The following is a 15723-nucleotide window of genomic DNA, read 5'->3' on the forward strand; positions in this document are numbered from 1 at the left end:
TTTTGTCTATCCTGCAGGGTTAAGATCAGCTACTTCCCAGGAGGGTGAGCGTTAAACAAATGGTGTGCGGGGAGAGTGGCATTATTGCAAAGTGGTTTGGGATGTGGCCTCTGGGTCCAGAATTCTTAAATTCTTGGGTTCATAATCCTGGTTCCATCATTTATTAGCTGTGTATCTTTGGGCTTGTTACTTCAATGCTCTGTGCCTCAGTTTCCTCATTTGTGAAATGGGGATGGAGATAAATACCCATGGCAGATGGAAGGATTAACAGGCTTGTTGTTCCTGTGTACAGCGTGGAGAGCATCACCTGGCACTTAGTAAGTGCTCATGAAAGCTGACTATTATTATGCAAATTTAAGAGACTATTATTACCAAAAGAATCTAGCTCATCTCTTCTTGCCAGGTGCCAGTTTCAGGGGTTTGGTGATCTGAGATTGCTAGAAGCACAAAGAAGGGGACAAGTTGATTGAAAATATAATCATCTCTCCATGGTCTGTGTTTGGATTGTCCACTTTGAGGATTACTTCTATAGCAAAATTGTAATCGCAGGCTAATTTTCTCCTGCCACACAATATGCTTCTGGTCTCCTTCTGGGGTTGTGTTTATGAAATGTGGGCTAAGTTTCATATTGCATAAGCAAACATAATTAGGAAGGTAAATACAGTGCAAAGAAAAAAAAATTACACAGTGCTTTGCAAAGCCAAACTGAAGTGATCCAGACGTCTGCAAGTTTGGACTGTTGGTCCCATTCCCAGCCCCCGCCTGCTGCTGCTGTCACATCTTTTTTCCTTGGTGGGAGTGACTCACAGAGAAAGGGTCATCAAAGCCTTTAGGAAATGAAGGGTCTTTTTCCTGAGCTGAGCCCTGGGACAAGTGAGATAAATCTTTTCAGTTCTCATTTAGGCTGACAGCAGCCTGACTTGTGATGGAGGTTAACAGGGTGGAAAATAATGAAAAAAATGTCTACAGCTGAGCTCCTGGCTGCCTTGTTACCAGGCCTGTGCCTGTGGAACAAAGGAAACAGCCCAGCCCACAGGGGCTTTGGAGAGAGGCGCGGACAGAGCCTGGCTGGCTGACTTTGCACAGCACGGCCCCCTTGTGTTGCATCAGTTATACCTAATTTCGGAACGGAGGCCGGCACTCTTTACATAATAATAGTTCCCGCAGACCTCAAAGCAACTATGGAGGCTGCTCTCTGGTCAGACTGGGGATCCTCACTCACCTCATTTTACAGGTGAGGAAGTAAAGCGTTGGGAGGCTGCAAGGAGAACCCAGACTTGGTTGCTTTGGGCCCCTTGTCATTACCAGCAGGAGGCAGAGTGGCTGGGCTTTTGGAGTTTGTCTCAGAACTGCCTATCACTGCACCCTGGGCAAGTCTCTCTGAGTCTCCGTTTTGTCATCTGGGAAATGGAGCTGGTAACAATGCCAACTTCACAGGGGGCCGCTTTAATATGTAGAGGTGAGCCAAGTGTCCAGCCCAGGCCTGGTATCCAGTAGGTGCTTATTAAATGGTAGCTTGCCAGTGATCACTAAGAATAGAAACCACTCCCCATGTCTGAGCTGGGGTCCTAGGGCTCTACTAAGCCACAGTCTGGCAGTGAGGCTGCGGGAGATGGGAGCGGCTTCTAGGCCAGGTGTCTGTCCTGTGCCTATCTTCTGGTTTGGGCCTGGGCAACTGCCCTGCCTGCCAGCTTCTCACTGATGCGGGAGGTGGTTTGACTTAATAACTTTTCATGATTCTCCATTTCCCCTTTTGCAGTGGAGTGTGTTCTTATGACTAGAGGCAGCACTTCAAATTCCAGAAGCACATACACGTGGCCCTTGCTTTAAGTGTGAGATGTGGATCAGCCATAGCAAAATTAAACTGAATGAGATCCAGGAGGCCATCTTTAGTGATCAGGACTCTTATGGTGGCAGACAGCAGAAATGCAGCTTGCCCCGCTTTAAGAGAAAAAGGGACCTTACTAGTTATAAGCCTGGCTTCGGGCATGGGGGGCTTCAGGGGAACAAAGGATGTTACTAGAACTCTGTCTTTCTGCAACTCTTTCTGCAACTCTGCTCCAGTTTTCTCTGTTTCCCTTTTTTGGGGGGGAGCTAGGGGCTCTTTTATAGTCAGCCCCACCCCCTGGCCATGTGATAACCAGAGGGCCCCTGGCATCTCCAGACTTACATCCTCTCTGCTTCAAGTCCCTTTTCCCAGAATGGGATTTTTTGGTCTGTGATTGGTCCAGCATGGGTCACGTGAGCACACCGGGGGCTGCATCTGTGGCTGGGGGGCTGCAGGGCTCTGCCTCACCAGGCTGGGAAACATACCCATCCCTGAAGCCAGATGCACACTCAGTTCCACCTGACCCGTGGGACTGAGAATGGGTGAGGGGTGGTTCCCCAAGAAAAGTAGGGGTGCCTTTGCAAGAAGAAGGGAGAAATAAAACAGGAGATGGCCACTGGACTCTCTTTTCCAGCCCTTTTATCATCCTCTACAGCAGCTGTAGATGTCCCTCAATAAAGAACGCTCCTTACCTCTCACGATAGCTCATTCCATGTGTGGACATCCGTGATCAACAGAAAATTCTCCCGAATGCCAAAATGGAATCTTGTAATGTTTTCACTCACAGGTCCTGATCATCCCTAGAGGGGCAAACAGATCACACCCACATGGAAACCTGTCAGTTGCTTGAAGGCAGAAATCGTGACCATCCACTGCTCCTTCCTGCCTATGGGCAGATGTCCCAGGTTCCTTCTATCGTCCTCCTGGAATTTGGCTTTGTGTTTCTGTCCCCATAACAGTCGCCCTCCCTGGGTCATGCTTCAGGTCTTCTCTGACCTACAAAAGTTACTATTCAGAACCAGTCGGAATACTCTAGGAAGGTCTGAGCAGCTCACGGCAGAGCAGGGCTGTCCAGACACTTTATTTCTCATAATAAGACCCATGATGGTGTTTGCCTCTTTGATGATTGTTTTACCACATGATTGACACAGTGAACTCTCAGTCAGCAAAAAGTCCCAGGTATTTGTGTACCAATTGTTTTTTAATCCAGCCTTTGACTTCTGCTTTTGTGTTTCTTCATATTTACCCTTCTAAAACTTCATTTTGTTAGATTCTGGTCAAATGGGATCGGTGTCCTTATTTGAATGATTTTTCAAGCAGCAAGAAAAACTGCCAAGAGGTGCTAATTCCTCCTCTGTGGGAAAAGGCTGTTTTGTAACTTCTCCATGTCTTCCTCCTCGGTGTCACCTTCTGTGTGTCAATTCTTTGGCCTCCTGTTTGATTCTTCTCTGTCTTCTTAGTGAGAGGTGGAAAGTGGGACAAAGAGTTGAGAATAAATTCACAGTGGAAGTGCCCCTGGAGTTGGGTGTTGACGGATGAATAAGAGCCTGTTGAATGGGGAAAGGAGGTTGGGAGTTCAGGGTCTGGAGAAAGGTAAGAGCCAGGGGGTAGAGTTTATTGTGATGGAGGTTGAAGGAAAAAACTCAGAACAGAGGCTGAAAAATGGCAGTGCACAACTGAGTTTGGCTCTGACGTATAATCTTCTTGGCCCTTACTATGTTAAGAAAGATTAAGTTGACATTTAAACATTTCAAGATTTCTCCTAAAATCACGATTTTGTGTTTCTCTTGCAAAATCAGAAGCTCTGACTATACCAGCCCCACGTGGACTCACACTTGGCATCAGCTAGCAGTAGCTGAGTGGCTGCCAGCCCTGTCAGCCTAGGCACGCTGTCTCTGCCACTCCACTGACCCTGCTGGCGTATTTTACCTTACTTGGCTCCTTGATTTTGCCTCTCTGGCCCTTTGTGCATTTGAGTATTTGGCTTTGTCTTTAAACATTACCTAACTGCGGTTCTTAAAATCTAGCGTGCATCAGGATCACCTGGAGGCTTTATTAAATGCAGACTGCTGGGCCCCAGTCCCACAGTTTCCAATTCAGTAGGTTTAAGGTGGGGCCTGAGAACCTGCATTTCTAGCATATTCCCAGGTGATACTGATGCTTCTGTTCTGGGGACCATACATAGAGAACGACTCCTAGTCCAACCTCCTCGTTTCACAGATGAGGAAACTGAGGCTCATGTTTGGCAAATGCAGAGTCTGGCTCCAAACTCAGGTTTTCACCTCCAGCTCCAGGACTAAAGCCACTACCCCATGTGCTGCACCAGGTGGGAGGGTCAGTCCGCATCCCACTTGCTCTCCTGCTCCCCACTAACCGTTTCTGAAACTGGGTATTGAAGCCCATTCCATTTCCAGCCTCATTCTGTTTTCTTCAGCTTCCTTAACAATAGCCATCCATTATTCTATGCTCTGATGCCTGTGGAATTTAATTACTTGCCCCGGCCGTGATGTGAATTTGATGGTTGGAAGCTGTGGTGTTGGGAAGAAGCGCTAATGAGGAAAGACTCTTTGCAGAGAAGCAAGGCCGTGTGGGGGGCTTGTGTTTGAAAGCAACCATTCACTGTGTGGCAACAAGGACTTGGTCTTGAGTGAGTTTTCTCGTTCCCGCCTCGAAGATGTCCATCGCATTTCATAAATAAATCAGGGCTTTTTGTGTTCAATAATTGCCTTGCTTTGTAACTGAGATCAAAAGCACCCAGTGGCCTTGGATTCAAAGCCAAGTTTATTTTTTATTTTTTGGTTGCATGAGAGAGTGGAGTGAGGGTTTGCATGCTGGAGGGTCCAGCTATGAGGCCTGCATGGGGAAGGAGGAGGGAGAGAGCAGAGTGGGCACCCTGCCAAGGGATGAGGCGCCTTCAGCCAATCTCCACCGTCTCCCAGGGAGATGAAGTCACGAACGGTCACTCTGCCAGTAGAGCCTGCTAAGCCGGTCATCATCAGGCACTCCCAACTCATTTAATAAACATATATTAGCACTAGCATGATAGTAGGTAAACAATAATTATAGATAACAAACAGTGAGCAAATGCCTGCAGTGTGCCAGGCTCTGGGCTAAGCATTCTATACACATTTAACTCTTCAAACCTAAGATGAAGATGCTGCCATTATCCCATTTTACAGATGAGGAAACTGATGCCAAGAAAGGTGAGGTTAGGGTTTGAATCCAGATGTGTCCAATCCCAGAGCCCATACTTAGTGATAAAGGCAGGTGCCAAAGAAGATAGAGCCAGGTGCAGTGGCTCACACCTGTGATCCCAGCACTTTGGGAGGTTGAGGGGGAGGCTCGCTTGAGCTCAGGTGTTTGAGACCAGCCTGAAAAACAGGGACACCCTGTCTCTACAAAAAGTAAATTATGCAGGCATGGTGGCATTTGCCTGTGGTCCCAGCTACTCGGGAGGTTGAGGCAGGAGGATCATTTGAGTCCAGGAAGTTGAAGCTGCTGTGAGCTGTGATCACTGCATTGCACTGGGTGACAGAGTGAGACCATGTCTCAAAAAAAATTAATTAAAAAAAAGTAAAGTAGTTAGAAAAACGACTCAGACACAATGCCCTCCTCTCCCTCAAGGAGCTTCCAGTGCAGTCTGAAAGCAGAGACAGGTGTGAAGCGGTAACTCATTCAGATACAGCAGAGAGGGATGGTTATCACCACAGAAGTTTGTTCAGAGGGAGGGGAACTTCTAACCTGGGATGGGAAGGTTTGGGTAAGGTTAGAGGTGGGGGAAGCAGCATTTGAAGCGAGCCTCAAATAATTAGGATCTATCACCAGGGTTCCCTGGGAAGCCAGCTCTGAGACTGTATTTTGGTGCAGGGGTGTATCAGGGAGGATGCTTGGGATTCCCTCCTGCAGCAAAAAAGGGAGGAAAGTAGGAGTTAGCAAACAGAGAAGTTGGACTGTGGTGCAGTCTTAAGGATGTTGGGGAGCTGGGATGACCCTTCAGAGTTGTCCTGAGCTACAGTGAGGAGACTGAGCCTTTAAACCCTCCTGTTGGGTAGTCATTGGATGTGGGCTCCCTCTAAAAGAGGCTGTGGGCTTGAGCAGATGATGCCTGTGCAGCCAAGGCAGTTCCAAAGCGGCTGACACCTGAGGGAGTCCATTGGCAGCACTTTCCTGCAGCTGGGGGAATACTTTCCCCAGGCCCGAAGGGGATCTGAGTGGTGCGTCACAGCGTCCCCAACAGATGTGCAGAGATTTGGGGAAAGTGGGAGACGGAATCCACACCAAAGCAGAGGCCAGTGGGAGGAAGGTCTGGGTCCTGGATCACGAAGAGGTGGGTAGTCTAGTGCAGTGGCCAAGGCTGGGGCCAGACTCTGATTTCATCTCTGTTTTGCCACTTTTCCTGCTGTGTGAGCTCCGCCTAATCCCTTAAACTCTCTCAGTTTTGTCATTTTCAAAGTGGAACTAATAATAGCCTCCATCAAAAGGTTGTTGTAAGGACTAAAAAATGATATAAAATGTCTACCTGGTACACAATAAACAATCTATAAATAATATTATAGCGATTAGGCCAGGCATGGTGGCTCACATCTGTAACCCCAGAACTTTGGGAGGCCAAGGTGGAAGGATTGCTTGAGGCCAGGAGCTTGAGACCAGCTTGGGCAGCATAGCAATACCACATCTCTACAGAAAAATTAAAAATTAGCCAGGTGTGGCGGTTCATGCCTATAGTCCAAGCTACTTGCAAGGCTGAGGCTGGAGGATTGCTTAAGCCTGGGAGTTTGGGGCTGCAGTTCACCAAGATTGTACCACTGTACTCCAGCCTGGACAATAGAGACCCTGTCTCTAATATATATATATATATATATATATATACACATATATATATATACACATATATATATACACATATATATATATACACATATATATATACACATATATATATATACACATATATATATACACACACACATATATATACACAAAATAATGTAAAACATATATAATATATAATTAGCTATTATATACAATATATAATAATATATATTAGCTATTATTAGGATGATTATTTGGACTTTGAGAAGAAATTTAATGAGAATGAGATTGGAGATGGGATGAAGGAAGATTTTTTCAGGGCATACAGGTTAAACAAAGGATCAGAAATAAGAAAATATGCTCAGGAACCACTCACTGATTAGTTCTAAATGATGGTGGTCTTGTCTCTTCTTTTATAACCTCTAATTTCTTTTTCTTGCCTTATTGTCTTGGCTAGGACCTTTGTCCAGTACCGTGTGGAGGGAAGTGACACCCTTGACTCTTAAAAGGCATGCTTCTGATTTTTCATCATTTAAGACAAAAACTCTTAGCAAATCAGGAATAAATAGGAACTCCGCCTGATAAAAGGTATTATCAAAGCCAACAGCAAGTCACACTTGCTGCTGAATAGAGTTCAGCAAGATGGCTGCTTAAAGATTAATATACAGAAGTTAATAATGCTTCTGTGTGCCAGCCACATCCAATTAGAAAATGTCATTGAAATGCATACATTAGAAAACAAGAATAATTGAAAATTGATGCCATTGAGGCTACAAATTAGCTGCATCTCAGAAGTTTTGATAAGTGATGCTGTCATTTTCATTCATATATAAATATTTCATAATTTTCATTATAATTTGTTTGACTACGAATTATTCAGAATTAGGTTTGGGTTTTTAAAAAAATAATTTCAAAGGTTTTTTTTTTAAAGCCTTCTTATTTTTAGTTTCTAAATTTATTGGATCATGATAAGAAAATTAAGACAATAAAGATTAATTTTTGTTTTTTGTGTTTTGTTTTGTTTGTTTGTTTTTTTGAGATGGGTTTCACTCTGTTGCCCAGGCTGGAGTGCAGTGGTGTGATCATAGCTCACTGCAGCCTCGAACTCCTGGGCTCAAGAAATCATCTTGCCTTAGCCTCCTGAGTAGCTGGGACTACAGGAGTATGCCACTACACGCTGCAATTTTTTTTTTTTTTTTAGTTTTTGTACAGACAGGGTCTCACTTTGTTGCCCAGGCTGTTTTTGAACTCCTGGCCTCAAGCAATCCTCCCATCTCAGCCTCCCAAAGTGCTGGAATTATAGGCATGAGCCACTGTACCTCGCAAGGTTATACATTTTTTGGTATTTGTTGGAGGATTGGCCTTATCAGATATCAAGGCTTCCTCTGGAGTGATAGTCAGACATTACTAGAGCAGGGCTAGACAAACTGATCAATTGGACAGAAGAGAGCCCAGAAACAGAGCCCTCCATAAATGGAAACTTGGTAAACGACAGTGGTGCATTACAGATCAGAGGGAAAAGGATGACTACTTAGTAAATGGGGCTGATTCAACTGATTGTCCTTTTCTTATTATTTGTAAGAGCTGATTTTATATATACATATACATATACTTTCCTCATATGGAAAAATATAAGGCCTTTACATTAGTTTACAGAAATATATTCTGGAAAGCTTAAGGTGCTAAAGGTAGAAAGCAACACTTCAAGACTTTTGAAAGACAATGTAGATTACATTTAATATTTAAAACCTTGGTGTAGGAAAAGGCTGCTTAAAGAAAACATCAGAAAGCACAAACCATAAAAGAAAATATTGATTAATTTCATTATATAAAAATAAAAAATCTTCCATACAATAATAAATAAATAGAAAATATGGCCAAGACAAGGAGAAGATATTTGGCATATACAGAATCAATAAAAGGTTAATACCCAGAATATAAAATCAGCTCTTACAAATTAATAAGAAAAGGAAAAACAACCCAGTAGAAACATAGGTAAGTGATAAAAATTGATAAGCCACAGAAAGTGAAATTTAGGCCGGATATGGTCTGGGATTACAGGTGCAGCTCACACCTGTAATCTCAGCACTTTGGGAGGCTGAGGTGGGAGGACTGCTTGAGGCCAGGAGTTGAAGACAAGCCTGGGCAATATAGTGAGACCCCGAGTCTACAGATAATAATTTTTAAAAAATTAGCCAGGTGTGGTGGTGTGTGCTTGTGGTCTCAGCTACTCAGGAGGCTGAGGTGGGAGGATCTCCTGAGCCCAGGAGGTTGAGGCTGCAGTGAGCTATGATTACACTACTGCACTCCAGCCTGGGCAACCAAGCAAGACCCTACCTAAAAAAAAAATTAAAAAGTGAAACTTAAATGGTCAGTGATATAAGAAAAGGTGCTCATAATTACTGGTAATCAGGAAAAGGTAAAATAAAACAAAATGAGATACAATCTGACTCCCAGTTGGTAGGTAAAACAATCCTAAGTGCTGGCAAGAATGTGGAGCCTCAGGACCCTCATGCATTCCCAGGAAACATGTAAATAAGTCCAGCTCCTTGAGAGAACAATCACGCAATATCTAGTAACAGTGCTGGAAGGGGTATGGACCTTTTGACCCAACAATTTTACTTCTAAATATAACCCAAAGCTATTCTAGCATATCTGCTCACACACAAAACTGTATGAGAATGTTTGCTGCAGTGGTGTTTCTAACAGAGAAACAGAGAAATAACCTAAATGTCCATCATTAGGGAAATGGTTAAATAGGTTGTGGGTAGTTGCACCATGGAATCTTATACAATAGTGAAGAGGCGCTAGATCTACAAGTATCAGTGTGAATAAAGCTTGAAAACTTAATGTTGGGTGAAAAAAGTAAGGTACAGTATGACATTTTTATAAAACTTGGAACACAGATGAATAGTTTATATGGTTCATATGGTTAGACACCTGGCTGAAATAAAGCTATGCAAATGTAGAATGTGTAAGAATACACAGCAGTGTCAGAATTGTAATTGAGGAAAGAGGGAGGAAGGAAGGAGACCAAGAACATTTCTAGTGTATCTGTAACATTTTGCTTCCTAAAAATAATTTTGAAGCAAAAATAACAAAATTTTGTTATCTAATTTGAGTGGTGTGTTCCTGGGTGTTTGTTATTGTTCGCTCTCCTTTTCTGCATGTTTTAGATGTTGGAAAATTGAAATTAAAGGTAAAAATAAGGAAAGTCAGGTTGGAGACAGGTCAAGGAAGCCTTTGGGTGTCAGAGTGAGAAGCTGGGATTTACTTTCTAGACATTAGAGATCCATTGAAGGTTCTTGAATGGGGGGTGAAATGAACAGAGACAAGTTGAAGGATGATTAATTTGATATGGTATGTTTAATGGCTTTGAAAAGAGATTTTGGATGGATGGTGCATGTTATTATACATATACACTTGTATACATGTTAGTGGTGAAAGATAATGGGGACTGGATCAGGGAGATTGATACAGGAATGGGAAGGAAGAAAGGAAAGGAAAGATGGATGAATGGATGAGTGGGTTGATGGATGGATGGATGGATGAATGGATGGATGAGTGGATGAGTGGGTTGATGGGTATATGGATGGATGAATGAATGGATGGATGAGTGGATGAGTGGGTTGATGGGTAGATGGATAGATGAAAGAAAGGATGGATGAATGCATGGGTAAGTTGATGGATAGATGGGTGGATGGATAAATGGATGGGTGGGTGAGTATATGGGTAGATGGGCAAATGGGTGGAGAGGTGGATAGATGGGTGAATACATAGGTAGAGACATTTTTGAAATGCCAGTGCAATCGCATTTACATCCTGTCCACAAATAATTCAAGTGAAACAGAAGATCAGGTTATAAATGACAAAGAGGTTAAAGTGATGTCTCAAGTCAGTGATTCAGCAGTAATAAGTGATCAATAATGCTTTGAAACCAACAAATAAGCCTAACAACATCCATAGTCATCCTGAAGATAATGTAGAGAGGGAGAAAGCTGCTCAAAACTGAGCAGCTTCAGGTTTTCATAGATACTGGCTTTTCAGGAAGACAGCCCTGTCACTTCCCATGACATGCTTGCAGGCTCTCATCTTACCCTCAACCATAGCTCCTGATCTGTGAGTGACTCTTGGAGAGAGAGAGAGAGAGATAATATGTATATAAAACATCCACATCAGGGACACAATCAAGAAAGATTACTCCTGAGTATGTGAATATGTTCTGGGCCCACAGAGATTCAGCCCAACTTTCCACACCATCCCCAGCTACCTCGGCTTGGAAGCCAGGGTGGGGCAGGATTGAGTAACAGATGACAGGAGATTCTGCAAAATGGCATCGGACACTGTATGTTATCTGACATTTATGATGATCTAAAGCAGAGCCTTGTAAATATCAATATGCTTTCTATACTAAGGCAGAAGAGTATTCACGTTTTAGAATAATTTTTAGATGTTTAGGGAAAGAAGACCTTAAAGGTGCTTAGAGTGCTAACTTTCCCAGTGGAGGCAACTCTGTTGAGAATATCACATTCACTAGCTCTATGGCCTTGGGCAAATTACTTACCCTTCCTGAGCCTCTGTGTTCTAATCTTCAAAATAGGTTCAACAATAGTGCCTTGCATAAAGGGCTGATCTTAGGCTTACCTGAGGTATTGTCTCATAAAGCAGTTAGCATTGTGCCTGGCATATGCTAAGAGATCAAGAAACAATAACTATTATTGTTATTATCCACAATGGTATGTATTATAAGCACATAGTATTAGTAGTAATTATACTAAGAATTATTATTAATAAGTATTACCATTATTAATAATATTTAGTATTATCAGTAGAGATCCAGAAACTCCTACCCTGACCATGTCATAACCATTCCGAGGTATCCTTGGACTTCCTCAGGCCTGTTATGTAAAGCAGTTCTGAAAGTGAAGCTTTCAGCATAAATAGGGTCCCAAAGCAAGGCTGGGAGTAATTGCAGGGAAAGGAAATGCTGGCCACGGTGCTAGACTCACTGCCTCCGTGCATGCCTGGGCTCCCGGGTGTGCATGAGTGGGGCTCACCACTGCCAAGAACGTCCAAGTGGTTCCAGGGCCTGCCTTCTTCTTTGCAGTCTGACATACCAGCCCTGGCAACGGTAGGAAGACCTAAGGACTCGAATCTGCATTCTTGAAAAATGAGTAGATGACAACATTTGGAGTTCAGCAACAGGCGGCATAAATTAGTGTGGGAAGGGAAAGAGAATAGGGAGGAGTCCAGGAGCAGGGAAAGGAAGAAAACGGGAGGCAGAGGGGAAGAATAACAAGGATCAGGATAGAGGGTGGGCAGGAACCTGGCTAAGGAGGATGTTTGAAAGCAGAGGTTGGCGCCGGGATGGAGAGCTGATAGCCCAGTTATTGGCAACCAAAGTCCTGGCTAGGAATGGGAGTGAGCCGTTAACTGTTGGAGCTGCTGTGTTCAGGGGTACGCGGACCTTCCAGCACAGGCTGGAGAAGCCTGATCCTCTGAGACATGCCTTTTAAGCCTTTGTTTTGGAAATAAAAACACAATCACTTTGGGAGATGGCCCGTGCTTACATACATCATGTATTTAAATAGGGAACATCTGTGGGTCTCAAGTTTTGTGATTTGATGAGAAAACAAGCCAGAGTGTGGAGAAGCGGTGGGTAGGATCTGTCGGCATTTAGGACTGAAAGAGACAAAGGATTTTGTTGTTGTTGTTGAGTTGTATTTGTTTCCTGTTGTTGTTTTTGAATCCCAGAATTAGGAAAATCATGAAATGTCCCTAAGAGTAACCCAACATGAGAACATCTACTCAAGCGAAGAGTGAGAAAAGAGAGACAGGGGGCTGGCTGATGCGGGGTTTGATGAGACAGGAGAAGAGAGGCCCAGCACGGATAACTGAGAGTTAAAAAGGTCACCTGTTTTACTACTGCATTACAATTTTCTAAAAGATTGTTTAGGATGGTCTCACTGGGAGAAATGAAAGGGGGTATGTGTGTGTGTATGTGTGTGTGTGAGGTCTTGTTCTTAAAACTCAACATTTTAAGATGGCATTTTTTTTTAGACATAGAGAGTGACATTAGCTCTGGAAGTGACCCATCTTTGAGTTACTTTGAGGGAGAAAGACACACGCCTTTTAAAAACAGAGCTTTTCAGGCCGGGTGTGGTGGCTCATGCCTGTAATCCCAGCACTTTGGGAGGCTGAGGCAGGTGGATCACCTGAGGTCAGGAGTTCAAGACCAGCCTGGCCAACATGGTGAAAACCTGTCTCTACTAAAAATACAAAAATTAGCTAGGTGTGGTGGTGCATGCCGGTAATCCCAGTTACTTGGGAGGCTGAGGCAGGAGAATCCCTTGAACCCGAGAGATGGAGGTTGCAGTGAGCTGAGATTGCACCGCTGCACTCCAGCCTGGGTGACAAAGCAAGACACCATCTCAAAGCAACAACAAAAGAAATAGAGCTTTTCGAATGTAACTCATAAAGTCTTAGGACCTACTGTGAGGTTTTTGAGAGTTTTCCCTAAAAAGCATGATGATCCCTGCATTGAAAACAAAATCAAATCATACAGGGCAAGATTTTCATGGCAAAGGAAATGATTTCATTCAGAGCTGTGTATGTCAAGAACTTCATCAGCTGATTTCATCTTGACATGAATTAATGTTCGCTTGATTTTTTTTTTTTTTTTTTTGCGAAGAAATAAGGGTCAGAGGTGACCATCCTTTACTCCTCTCTAGTTTCCTACTGCTCCTGCACAATGCTGAGCTCATCCACAGGCATTTACAGAGCTCCTTTTGTATGCAGGTCTTCGTAATTGGCATTGTGGGAAACTTTAAAGCCAGAGATCTGGTCTTTAGGGTGTGTGTGCTCTAATTGTTGGGAAATTAGTCCTTTTGCAGGAACTCTTTGAAAGCTGATGCTTGGTGGAGCGTTTTCAGAAGGCCGTCTCATTCAGTGGTCATTTCGGTATCTACAGACTGACATAAGCATGGATTACATTAGTATTCTTTCAAATAAGCAAAAATGAAAATGTATGGGATCCTGTAAACTGATGAAGTCCAGAGGTGAATCTTGTTTAGGCACCACTAGATCTAGGGACTGAAAGGCTCTGGCTGTCTGCTGTAGTGGGCCTGGTACTGCAGGCCGTGCAAGACTCCTGAAGAACCCTTTAGCAACCCCAGGGGAGAGATGATCTGAGAGTGTGGTTATGAGAGTCCCAAAGAAGATTCTTCATTGGCTTAGCCTGGAACACATGTTTGTCTCTGATCTGATCACTGAAGGCAAGGAGCTGGAGCCTGGTCAGACCCTTCCCCTGCCTGATGATCTTGTGTGGCCAGGCAAACAGGAGCCTGTTCCACCAACATCTCATCTTCTGTTAGTAGAAGGAGGAAGGGAGAAGCAAGACATGACCATCATGGCTGGTTTATTCCTAGCAGAGCAGGTGGGCTAAAGAGGATGAAATCTGCTTGTAAGTTGGGGCAAGGCCCAGAGATGCAGATTTCTGCACAGGTGATAAGAAAGTGCATTGGACAGGTAGGTAGTGTCTGGAGGGCAGGGCCTCCTTTGTACTTTCCTTGTGGTCTGGGCTCATCTCCATTACAGCATTGTGATGACTTTTTTTCACTGTGTGTCTGCATCTTGAACTAGGCCCTAAGGAAGCAGATTATAGTAAGTTGCTATGAGTGCGAACTTTGGAGTCAGACCAATCAAAAGGCTGAATCTTGGCTCTGCCACTTTCTAGCTGTGCAACCTTGGGGAAGTTGCTCAGCCATTCTGAGCCTCCAGCCCCCCCCCACCCCACATATCTGTCAAGTGGGAATAATTATAGCAGTTCCTGTAAATATTTAAATTAGATAATGCATGGGAGTGACTTTGGATAGTATTCAACAAATGGGGCCAGGCACCGTGGCTCATACCTGTAATCCCAGCACTTTGGGAGGCTTGAGAGCAGGGACCGTGTCTCATTCAGCTTTGTGTCGTTATTGCCTAGTTTAGGCTGGTACATACTGGGTAGTCAATAAACACCCGTGTAAATGGAATCGAAGCTAGTGAAACATGGACCACAGAGGGATAAGAGGCCACCCTTTTCCTGAGAGACCCCACCAGTGTCTGGTCATAAACTGAAATACCTCTGTGGGCTGTACGGAGGACATGGCCGGGTGGAGGGAGAAGCTGGGCACTGTGTTCACCTGGACCAGCAGTAGCACAAGCCCAGACCGAAGGGGCCAGCATACTTGAAACAGGGGCTCGGCATCGCTGGATCTTCTAGAATTACCAGAGACGCTGAAAATCAGGACTTGTGCAGGAAATTTCCTGAGTTTTCAACACTGGGAAAGCATCCAGATGTTCTGAAAACACTGAATGGCCAAACAAAACACGTCTGCAGGCCAGAGAAGCTGCCACTTGGAAGCCTTGTTCTAAGGCACTATTTCTCAATTGGGCAGGAGAGGGGGAGTTTTATCCCCCAGGGAACATTTGGCAATGTCTGGAGGTAATTTTGGTTGTCACACTGGGGGTTGGGGGTAGGGAATGCTACTGGCGTCTCACGGGTGGAGGCCAGGGATGCTCCTAAACATCCTCCTATACACAGGACAGAGAATGCCTGGCCCTAAGGGAGCTGAACTGGCTTTAGTTACAGGCAAAGAGGCAAAGGAACCAGGCAGGGCTGGGGTTCCCTGCACTCATGGTGGCTGGCCCTTGAGATTGGTCAGCCTCATTTTACTGGCTTATCTGAGCGTGAAAGACAGGGCTGTGCTCCATCAATCTGGAGGAGCCACAGCTGCCATGGCTGAGCCCTCCTTGGCCCCATGTCACCGTTTTCCACTGTCCACACACTCCCTGTGCATGAAGGAAGCAGCCTGCCACCCTGACCCCTGCAGGCATGAAAGTAATGTGGAAAATGTGGGCAATGAGAGCAAATACGTTATCACTTAGGTTCCTAAGGGCTGGGTGTGGTGTCGCTGGAGATCACAGGGTTTGGGCTTCCTGTTCCTGGTGAGAAGTTTGGTTTGAGTTCCTCATTCAGTAGTTTCTGGAACCATGGTTGAGAATATTTCCCTTCCCGATCAACCCCAGCCAAAAATAGAAAG

General features: G+C 44.4%; 1 protein-coding gene across 6 annotated transcripts in view; it reads left to right on the forward strand.

Moving 5' to 3' along the window:
- Window positions 1-15723, forward strand: part of SRGAP3 (SLIT-ROBO Rho GTPase activating protein 3) — a 383768-nt gene that overhangs the window by 260822 nt on the left and 107223 nt on the right. The window lies entirely within an intron of this gene.

This window comes from Pongo pygmaeus, chromosome 2 (assembly GCF_028885625.2).
Source record: "Pongo pygmaeus isolate AG05252 chromosome 2, NHGRI_mPonPyg2-v2.0_pri, whole genome shotgun sequence".
Classification (NCBI taxonomy): Eukaryota; Metazoa; Chordata; class Mammalia; order Primates; family Hominidae; genus Pongo; species Pongo pygmaeus.